This window comes from Schistocerca gregaria, unplaced genomic scaffold, assembly GCF_023897955.1.
Source record: "Schistocerca gregaria isolate iqSchGreg1 unplaced genomic scaffold, iqSchGreg1.2 ptg000437l, whole genome shotgun sequence".
NCBI classification, from domain to species: domain Eukaryota; kingdom Metazoa; phylum Arthropoda; class Insecta; order Orthoptera; family Acrididae; genus Schistocerca; species Schistocerca gregaria.
The window spans coordinates 75,670-86,154 of NW_026061860.1; positions in this window are offsets into that span (position 1 = coordinate 75,670).

The following is a 10,485-nucleotide window of genomic DNA, read 5'->3' on the forward strand; positions in this document are numbered from 1 at the left end:
TGAATCAAAGGAGACACCTAGCAAAAGAAAACAGTATTTCTAATAACTCCAATCGTCAGAACGCTCGGAGTGGTGATTTCCATCCAACATAATCACACATGATGTCTGAATAAACATAGCAGTCATGAAACGAAATCTCTCTGTTAAGACAGAAGAACCATGTACCAAAATTTCTGCAGCACATTGATTATTTTAGTGACTATTGCAATAAGATTTTTAAAAATTTAAAGCAATTGAAGGAGATACGCAAAACAAGAATATTTATCAAATTCCTAACATTTGTTATTCAGTAAAATGCAAGTGGTGTCCAATCTGCACTAAAAACCCATTGAATGGAGAATCTGCTTTCTGGTCATACAACCAGATGACCCTGCTCTAAACAAAAAACATTTACACACATTTAACAATTCAAATACACAACTCCACTGCGAAACAGATGAATATAAGTTATAAGGAAAACAATCAAAAGAAGCACCTAGGAAAAGAAAGAGGTCGTTCCTAATCAGTCCAACACTCAGGATGCTTGGAGTGGTAGCTCCCATCCAACAAAACCACACTCCATGTTTGAACAAACATAGCAGTCATGAAACAGAATCTCCCTGTTGAGAGGCAAGAAACATGTACCAAAATTGTGCATGCGGTGTCAAATATGCACCAAAAGACGATTGAATGGGGAATCTGCTTTCTGGCCATACAGCCAGATGACCCTGCTGTAATCAACAAAGATTTACCCACATTTCACTATTCAAATATATTACCCCACTGTGAAATTGATGAATATATGTGATGAGGGTAACAATCAAAACAAGGACTCAGCAAAAGAAAGAAGTCTTTCCTAATAAGTCCAATTGTCAGAATGCTCGATGTAATGCTTCCCATCCAACAAAATCACACTCAAAAGCAGAACAAACATTGCAGCCATTAAACGGAATCTCCCTGTTGAGGGGGAAGAAACATGCACCACAATTTGTGCAGCACATTTTTAATTTTTAATGACCATTGCAATAATATTTTTAAAAATATAAAGCAAATGAAAGAGATACCTCAACAAGAAGATTTATCAAATTCCGAACATTCGTTATTCAGTAAAGTGCATGTGGTGTCTAATCTGCACCAAAAGACCATTGAATAGAGAATCTGCTTTCTGGCCATACAAGCAGATGACCCTGCTGTAAACAACAAACATTTACCCACATTTCACGAATCAAATACGTTACTCAACTGTTAAATTGACGAATATAAGTGATAAAGGTATCAATCAAAGGAGACACCTAGCAAAAGAAAACAGTATTTCTAATAACTCCAATCGTCAGAAAGCTCGGAGTGGTGATTTCCATCCAACATAATCACACTCGATGTTTGAATAAACATAGCAGTCATGAAACGGAATCTCCCTGTTGAGAGAGAAGAACCATGTACCACAATTTCTGCAGCACATTGATTATTTTTAGTCACCATTGCAATAAGATTTTTAAAAATTTAAAGCAATTGAAGAAGATACGCAAAACAAGAATATTTATCAAATTCCTAACATTTGTTGTTGACTAAAATGCAAGTGGTGTCCAATCTGCACTAAAAACCTTTTGAATGGAGAATCTGTTTCTGGTCATACAACCAGATGACCCTGCTCTAAACAAAAAACATTTACACACATTTAACGATTCAAATACATTACTCCACTGCGAAACTGATGAATATAAGTTATAAGGGTAACAATCAAAAGAAGCACCTAGGAAAAGAAAGAGGTCTTTCCTAATAACTCCAATACTCAGGATGCTTGGAGTCGTAGTTCCCATCCAACAAAATCACACTCCATGTTTGAACAAACATAGCAGTCATGAAACAGAATCTCCCTGTTGAGAGGCAAGAAAAATGTACCTCAATTTGTGCATGTGGTGTCAAATATGCACCAAAAGACGATTGAAAGGGGAATCTGCTTTCTGGCCATACAACCAGATGACCCTGCTGTAATCAACAAACATTTAACCACATTTCACGATTCAAATATTTTATTCCACTGTGAAATTGATGAATATATGTGATGAGGGTAACAATCAAAACAAGGACTCAGCAAAAGAAAGAAGTCTTACCTAAGAACTCCAATTGTCAGAATGCTCGAAGTAGTTCTTCCCATCCAACAAAATCACACTCAAATGTAGAATATACATACCAGGCATTAAACGGAATCACCCTGTTGAGAGGGAAAAAACATGTACCACAATTTGTGCAGACATTGATTATTTTTAGTGACCATTGCAATAAGATTTTTATAAATAAAAAGCAAATGAAGGAGATACCTCAACAAGAAGATTTATCAAATTCCGAACATTCGTTATTCAGTAAAGAGCATGTGGTGTCTAATCTGCACCAAAAGACCATTGAATAGAGAATCTGCTTTCTGGCCATACAAGCAGATGACCCTGCTATAAACAACAAACATTTACCCACATTTCACGAATCAAATACATTACTCAACTGTGAAATTGACGAATATAAGTGATAAAGGTATCAATCAAAGGAAGTACCTAGCAAGGTAAAACAGTATTTCTAGTAACTCCAATCGTCAGTACGCTCGGAGTGGTGATTTCCATCCAACATAATCACACTCGATGTTTGAATAAACATAGCAGTCATGAATCGGAATCTCCCTGTTGAATGGCAAGAAACATGTACCACAATTTGTGCATGTGGTGACAAATATGCACCAAAAGACGATTGAATGGGGAATCTGCTTTCTGGCCATACAACCATATGACCCTGGTGTAATCAACAAACATTTACCCACATTTCACTATTCAAATATATTACCGCACCGTGAAATTGATGAATATATGTGATGAGGGTAACAACCAAAACAAGGACTCAGCAAAAGAAAGAAGTCTTTCCTATTCACTCCAATTGTCAAAATTCTAGATGTAGTGCTTCCCATCCAACAAAATCACACTAAAAAGTAGAACAAACATAGCAGCCATTAAACGGAATCTCCCTGTTGAGAGGGAAGAAACATGTTCCACAATTTGTGCAGACATTGATTATTTTTAGTGACCATTGCAATAAGATTTTTATAAATAGTAAGCAAATGAAGGAGATACCTAAACAAGAAGATTTATCAAATTCCGAACATTCGTTATTCAGTAAAGATCATGTGGTGTCCAATCTGCACCAAAAGACCATTGAATAGAGAATCTGCTTTCTGGCCATACAACCAGATGACCCTGCTGTAAACAACAAACATTTACCCACATTTCACGAATCAAATACATTACTCCACTGTGAAATTGACGAATATAAGTGATAAAGGTATTAATCAAAGGAAGCACCTAGCAAAAGAAAACAGTATTTCTAGTAACTCCAATCGTCAGAAAGCTCGGAGTGGTGATTTCCATCCAACATAATCACACTCGATGTTTGAATAAACATAGCAGTCATGAATCGGAATTGCCCTGTTGAGAGGCAAGAAACATGTACCACAATTTGTGCATGCGGTGTCAAATATACACCAAAAGACGATTGAAAGGGGAATCTTCTTTCTGGCCATACAACCATATGACCCTGCTGTAATCAACAAACATTTACCCACATTTCACTATTCAAATACATTACTCAACTGTGAAATTGACGAATATAAGTGATAAAGGTATGAATCAAAGGAGACACCTAGCAAAAGAAAACAGTATTTCTAATAACTCCAATCGTCAGTACGCTCGGAGTGGTGATTTCCATCCATCAATCAAAGGAAGCACCTAGCAAAAGAAAACAGTATTTCTAATAACTCCAATCGATAGAACGAGCTGAGTGGTGATTTCCACAAAACATAATCACACTCGATGATTGAATAAACATAGCAGTCATGAAACGGAATCTCCCTGTTGAGAGAGAAGAAACATGTGCCACAATTTGTGCAGCACATTGATTATTTTTAGTGACCACTGCAATAAGATTTCTAAAAATTTAAAGCAATTGAAGGAGATACGAAAACAAGAATATTTATCAAATTTCTAACATTTGTTATTCAGTAAAATGCAAGTGGTGTCCAATCTGCCGTGTTTCTTGACGTCCGCAAGGTGTTTGACACAGTTCCTCACAGTCGTTTAATGAACAAAGTAAGAGCATACGGACTATCAGATCAATTGTGTGATTGGATTGAGGAGTTCCTAGAAAACAGAACACAGCATGTTATTCTCAATGGAAAGAAGTCTTCCGATGTAAGAGTGATTTCAGGTGTGCCGCAGGGTGGTGTCATAGGACCGTTGCTATTCACAATATACATAAATGACCTGGTGGATGACATCTGATTCACTGAGGCTTTTTGCAGATGATGCTGTGGTGTATCGAGAGGTTGCAACAATGGAAAATTGTACTGAAATGCAGGAGGATCTGCAGCGAATTGACACATGGTGCACGGAATGGCAATTGAATCTCAATGTAGACAAGTGTAATGTGATGCGAATACATAGAAAGATAGGTCCCTTATCATTTAGCTACAAAATAGCAGGTCAGCAACTTCAAGCAGTTAATTCCATAAATTATCTGGGAGTACTCATTTGGAGTGATTTAAAATGGAATGATCATATAAAGTTGATCGTCGGTAAAGCAGATGCCAGACTGAGATTCATTGGAAGAATCCTAAGGAAATGCAATCCGACAACAAAGGAAGTAGGTTACAGTACGCTTGTTCGCCCAGTGCTTGAATACTGCTCAGCGGTGTGGGATCCGCACCAGGTGGGGTTGATAGAGGGGATAGAGAAGATGCAACAGAGAGCAGCGCGCTTCGTTACAGGATCATTTAGTAATTGCGAAAGCGTTACGGAGATGATAGATAAACTCCAGTGGAAGACTCTGCAGAAGACACGCTCAGTAGCTCGGTACGGGCTTTTGTTAAAGTTTCGAGAACATACCTTCACCGAAGAGTCAAGCAGTATATTGCTCCCTCCTACGTATATCTCGCGAAGAGACCATGAGGATAAAATCAGAGAGATTAGAGCCCACACAGAAGCATACCGACAATCCTTCTTTCCACGTATAATACGAGACTGGAATAGAAGGGAGAACCCATAGAGGTACTCAGGGTACCCTCCGCCACACACCGTCAGGTGGCTTGCGGAGTATGGATGTAGATGTAGATGTAGATGTAGAAGACCCTTTGAATGGAGAATCTGCTTTCTGATCATACAACCAGATGACCCTGCTCTCAACAAAAAACATTTACACACATTTAACGATTCAAATACATTACTCCACTGCAAAACAGATGAATATAAGTTATAAGGGTAAGAATCAAAACAAGCACCTAGGAAAAGAAAGAGGTCTGTCCTAATAACTCCAATACTCAGATTGCTTACAGTGGTAGTTCCCATCCAACAAAATCACACTCCATGTTTGAACAAACATAGCTGTCATGAAACAGAATCTCCCTGTTGAGAGGCAAGAAACATGTACCACAATTTGTGCATGTGGTGTCAAATATGCACCAAAAGACGATTGAACGGGGAATCTGCTTTCTGGCCATACAACAAGATGACCCTGCTGTAAATAAAAAAAATTTACCCACATTTCAGGTTTCAAATATATTATTCCACTGTGAAATTTATGAATATATGTAATGAGGGTAACAATCAAAGCAAGGACTCAGCAAAAGAAAGAAGTCTTTCCTAATAACTCCAATTGACAGAATGCTCGAAGTAGTGCTTCCCATCCAACAAAATAACACTCCAAAGTAGAACATAGCAGGCATTAAACTGAATCTCCCTGTTGAGAGGGAAGAAACATGTACTACAATTTCTGCAGCACATTTATTATTTTTAGTGACCATTGCAATAATATTTTTAAAAATATAAAGCAAATGAAGGAGATACCTCAACAAGAAGATTTATCAAATTCCGAACATTCGTTATTCAGTAAAGTGAATGTGGTTTCAAATCTGCACCAAAAGACCATTGAATAGATAATCTGCTTTCTGGCCATGCAAAAAGATGACACTGCTGTAAACAACAAACATTTACCCACATTTCACGAATCAAATACATTAGTCCACTATGAAATTGACGAATATAAGTGATAAAGGTATCAATCAAAGGAAACACCTAGCAAAAGAAAACAGTATTTCTAATAACTCCAATCGTCAGAACGCTCGGAGTGGTGATTTCCATCCACCATAATCACACTCGATGTTTGAATAAACATAGCAGTGATGAAACGGAATCTCCCGGTTGAGAGAGAAGAAACATGTACCACAATTTGTGCAGCACACTGATTATTTTTAGTGACCATTGCAATAAAATTTTTAATAATAAAAAGCAAATGAAGGAGATACCTAAACAAGAAGATTTATCAAATTCCTAACATTTGTTATTCAGTAAAATGCAAGTGGTGTCCAATCTGCACTAAAAACCCTTTGAATGGAATATCTGTTTCTGGTCATACAACCAGATGACCCTGCTCTAAACAAAAAACATTTACACACATTTAACGATTTAAATACATTACTGCACTGCGAAACAGACGAATATAAATTATAAGGGTAACAATCAAAAGAAGCACCTAGGAAAAGAAAGAGGTCTTTCCTAATAACTCCTACACTCAGGATGCTTGTAGTGATAGTTCTCATCCAACAAAATTACACTCGATGTTTGAACAAACATAGCAGTCATGAAACAGGATCTCCCTGTTGAGAGGTAAGAAACATGTGCCACAATTTGTGCATGTGGTGTCAAATATGCACCAAAAGAAGATTGAATGTGGTATCTGCTTTCTGGCCATACAGCCAGATGACCCTGCTGTAATAAACAAACATTTACCTACATTTCACGAATCAAATACATTACCCCACTGTGAAATTGACGAATACAAGTGATAAAGGTATCAATCAAAGGTAGCAAATACCAAAAGAAAACAGATTTCTAATAACTTCAATCGTCAGAACGCTCGGAGTGGTGATTTCCATTCAACATAATCCCACTCGATGTTTGAATAAACATAGCAGTCTTGAAACGGAATCTCCCTGTTGAGTGAGAAGTACCATGTACCACAATTTGTGCAGCACACTGATTATTTTTAGTGACCATTGCAATAAGATTTTTAAAAATTTAAAGCAATTGAAGGAGATACGAAAACAAGAATATTTATCAAATTCCTAACATTTGTTATTCAGTAAAATTCAAGTGGTGTCCAATCTGCACTAAAAACCCATTGAATGGAGAATCTGCTTTATGGTCATATAACCAGATGACCCTGCTCTAAACAAAAAACATTCACACACATTAACGATTCAAATACACTACCTGCAAAACAGATGAATATAAGTTATAAGGGTGAAAATCAAAAGAAGCACCCAGGAAAAGAAAAGGTCTTTCCTAATAACTCCAATACACAGGATGCTTGGAGTGATAGTTCTCATCCAACAAAATCACACTCCATGTTTGAACAAACATAGCAGCGATGAAACAGAATCTCCCTGTTGAGAGGCAAGAAACATGGACCACAATTTGTGCATGTGGTGTCAAATATGCACCAAAAGACGATTTAATGGGGAATCTGCTTTCTGGCCATACAACCAGATGACCCTGCTGTAATCAACAAACAATTACCCACGTTTCACGATTCAAATATATTATTCCACTGTGAAATTGATGAATATATGTGATGAGGGTAACAATCAAAACAAGGACTCAGCAAAAGAAAGAAGTCTTTCCTAATAACTCTAATTGTCAGAATTCTCGGAGTAGTGCTTCCCATCCAACGAAATCACACTCAAAAGTAGAACAAACATAGCACCATTAATGGAATCTCCCTGTTGAGAGGGAAGAAACATGTACCACACTTTGTGCAGCACCTTTATTATTTTTAGTGACTATTGCAATAATCCCCCCCATGAACCATGGACCTTGCCGTTGGTGGGGAGGCTTGCGTGCCTCAGCGATACAGATGGCCGTACCGTAGGTGCAACCACAACGGAGGGGTATCTGTTGAGAGGCCAGACAAACGTGTGGTTCCTGAAGAGGGGCAGCAGCCTTTTCAGTAGATGCAGGGGCAACAGCCTGGATGATTGACTGATCTGGCCTTGCAACATTGACCAAAACGGCCTTGCTGTGCTGGTACTGCGAACGGCTGAAAGCAAGGGGAAACTACAGCCGTAATTTTTCCCGAGGACATGCAGCTTTACTGTATGATTAAATGATGATGGCATCCTCTTGGGTAAAATATTCCGGAGGTAAAATAGTCCCCCATTCGGATCTCCGGGCGGGGACTACTCAGGAGGATGTCGTTATCAGGAGAAAGAAAACTGGCGTTCTACGGATCGGAGCGTGGAATGTCAGATCCCTTAATCGGGCAGGTAGGTTAGAAAATTTAAAAAGGGAAATGGATAGGTTAAAGTTAGATATAGTGGGAATTAGTGAAGTTCGGTGGCAGGAGGAACAAGACTTCTGGTCAGGTGACTACAGGGTTATAAACACAAAATCAAGTAGGGGTAATGCAGGAGTAGGTTTAATAATGAATAGGAAAATAGGAATGCGGGTAAGCTACTACAAACAGCATAGTGAACGCATTATTGTGGCCAAGATAGATACGAAGCCCACACCTACTACAGTAGTACAAGTTTATATCCCAACTAGCTCTGCAGAGGATGAAGAAACTGAAGAAATGTACGATGAAATAAAAGAAATCATTCAGATAGTGAAGGGAGACGAAAATTTAATAGTAATGGGTGACTGGAATTCGAGTGTAGGAAAAGGGAGAGAAGGAAACATAGTAGGTGAATATGGATTGGGGCTAAGAAATGAAAGAGGAAGCCGCCTAGTAGAATTTTGCACAGAGCACAACTTAATCATAGCTAACACTTGGTTTAAGAATCATGAAAGAAGGTTGTATACGTGGAAGAACCCTGGAGATACTAAAATGTATCAGATAGATTATATAATGGTAAGACAGAGATTTAGGAACCAGGTTTTAAGTTGTAAGACATTTCCAGGGGCAGATGTGGACTCTGACCACAATCTATTGGTTATGACCTGTAGAGTAAAACTGAAGAAACTGCAAAAATGTGGGAAATTAATGAGATGGGACCTGGATAAACTGAAAGAACCAGAGGTTGTACAGAGTTTCAGGGAGAGCATAAGGGAACAATTGACAGGAATAGGGGAAAGAAATACAGTAGAAGAAGAATGGGTAGCTCTGAGGGATGTAGTAGTGAAGGCAGCAGAGGATAAAGTAGGTACAAAGACGAGGGCTGCTAGAAATCCTTGGGTAACAGAAGAAATATTGAATTTAATTGATGAAAGGAGAAAATATAAAAATGCAGTAAATGAAGCAGGCAAAAAGGAATAGAAACGTCTCAAAAATGAGATCGACAGGAAGTGCAAAATGGCTAAACAGGGATGGCTAGAGGACAAATGTAAGGATGTAGAAGCTTATGTCACTAAAGGGTAAGATAGATACTGCCTACAGGAAAATTAAAGAGACCTTTGGAGAGAAGAGAACCACGTGTATGAATATCAAGAGCTCAGATGGCAGCCCAGTTCTAAGCAAAGAAGGGAAGGCAGAAAGGTGGAAGGAGTATATAGAAGGTTTATACAAGGGCGATGTACTTGAGGACAATATTATGGAAATAGAAGAGGATGTAGATGAAGACGAAATGGGAGATACGATACTGCGTGAAGAGTTTGACAGAGCACTGAAAGACCTGAGTCGAAACAAGGCCCCGGGAGTAGACAACATTCCATTAGAACTACTTACGGCCTTGGGAGAGCCAGTCATGACAAAACTCTACCAGCTGGTGAGCAAGATGTATGAGACAGGCGAAATACCCTCAGACTTCAAGAAGAATATAATAATTCCAATCCCAAAGAAAGCAGGTGCTGACAGATGTGAAAATTACCGAACTATCAGTTTAATAAGCCACGGGTGCAAAATACTAACGCGAATTCTTTACAGACGAATGGAAAAACTGGTAGATGCAGACCTCGGGGAGGATCAGTTTGGATTCCGTCGAAATGTTGGAACACGTGAGGCAATACTGACCTTACGACTTATCTTAGAAGAAAGATTAAGAAAAGGCAAACCTACGTTTCTAGCATTTGTAGACTTAGAGAAAGCTTTTGACAATGTTGACTGGAATACTCTTTTTCAAATTCTAAAGGTGGCAGGGGTAAAATACAGGGAGCGAAAGGCTATTTATAATTTGTACAGAAACCAGATGGCAGTAATAAGAGTCGAGGGGCATGAAAGGGAAGCAGTGGTTGGGAAAGGAGTGAGACAGGGTTGTAGCCTCTCCCCGATGTTATTCAATCTGTATACTGAGCAAGCAGTAAAGGAAACAAAAGAAAAATTTGGAGTAGGTATTAAAATTCATGGAGACGAAGTAAAAACTTTGAGGTTCGCTGATGACATTGTAATTCTGTCAGAGACGGCAAAGGACTAGGAAGAGCAGTTGAACGGAATGGACAGTGTCTTGAAAGGAGGATATAAGATGAACATTAACAAAAGCAA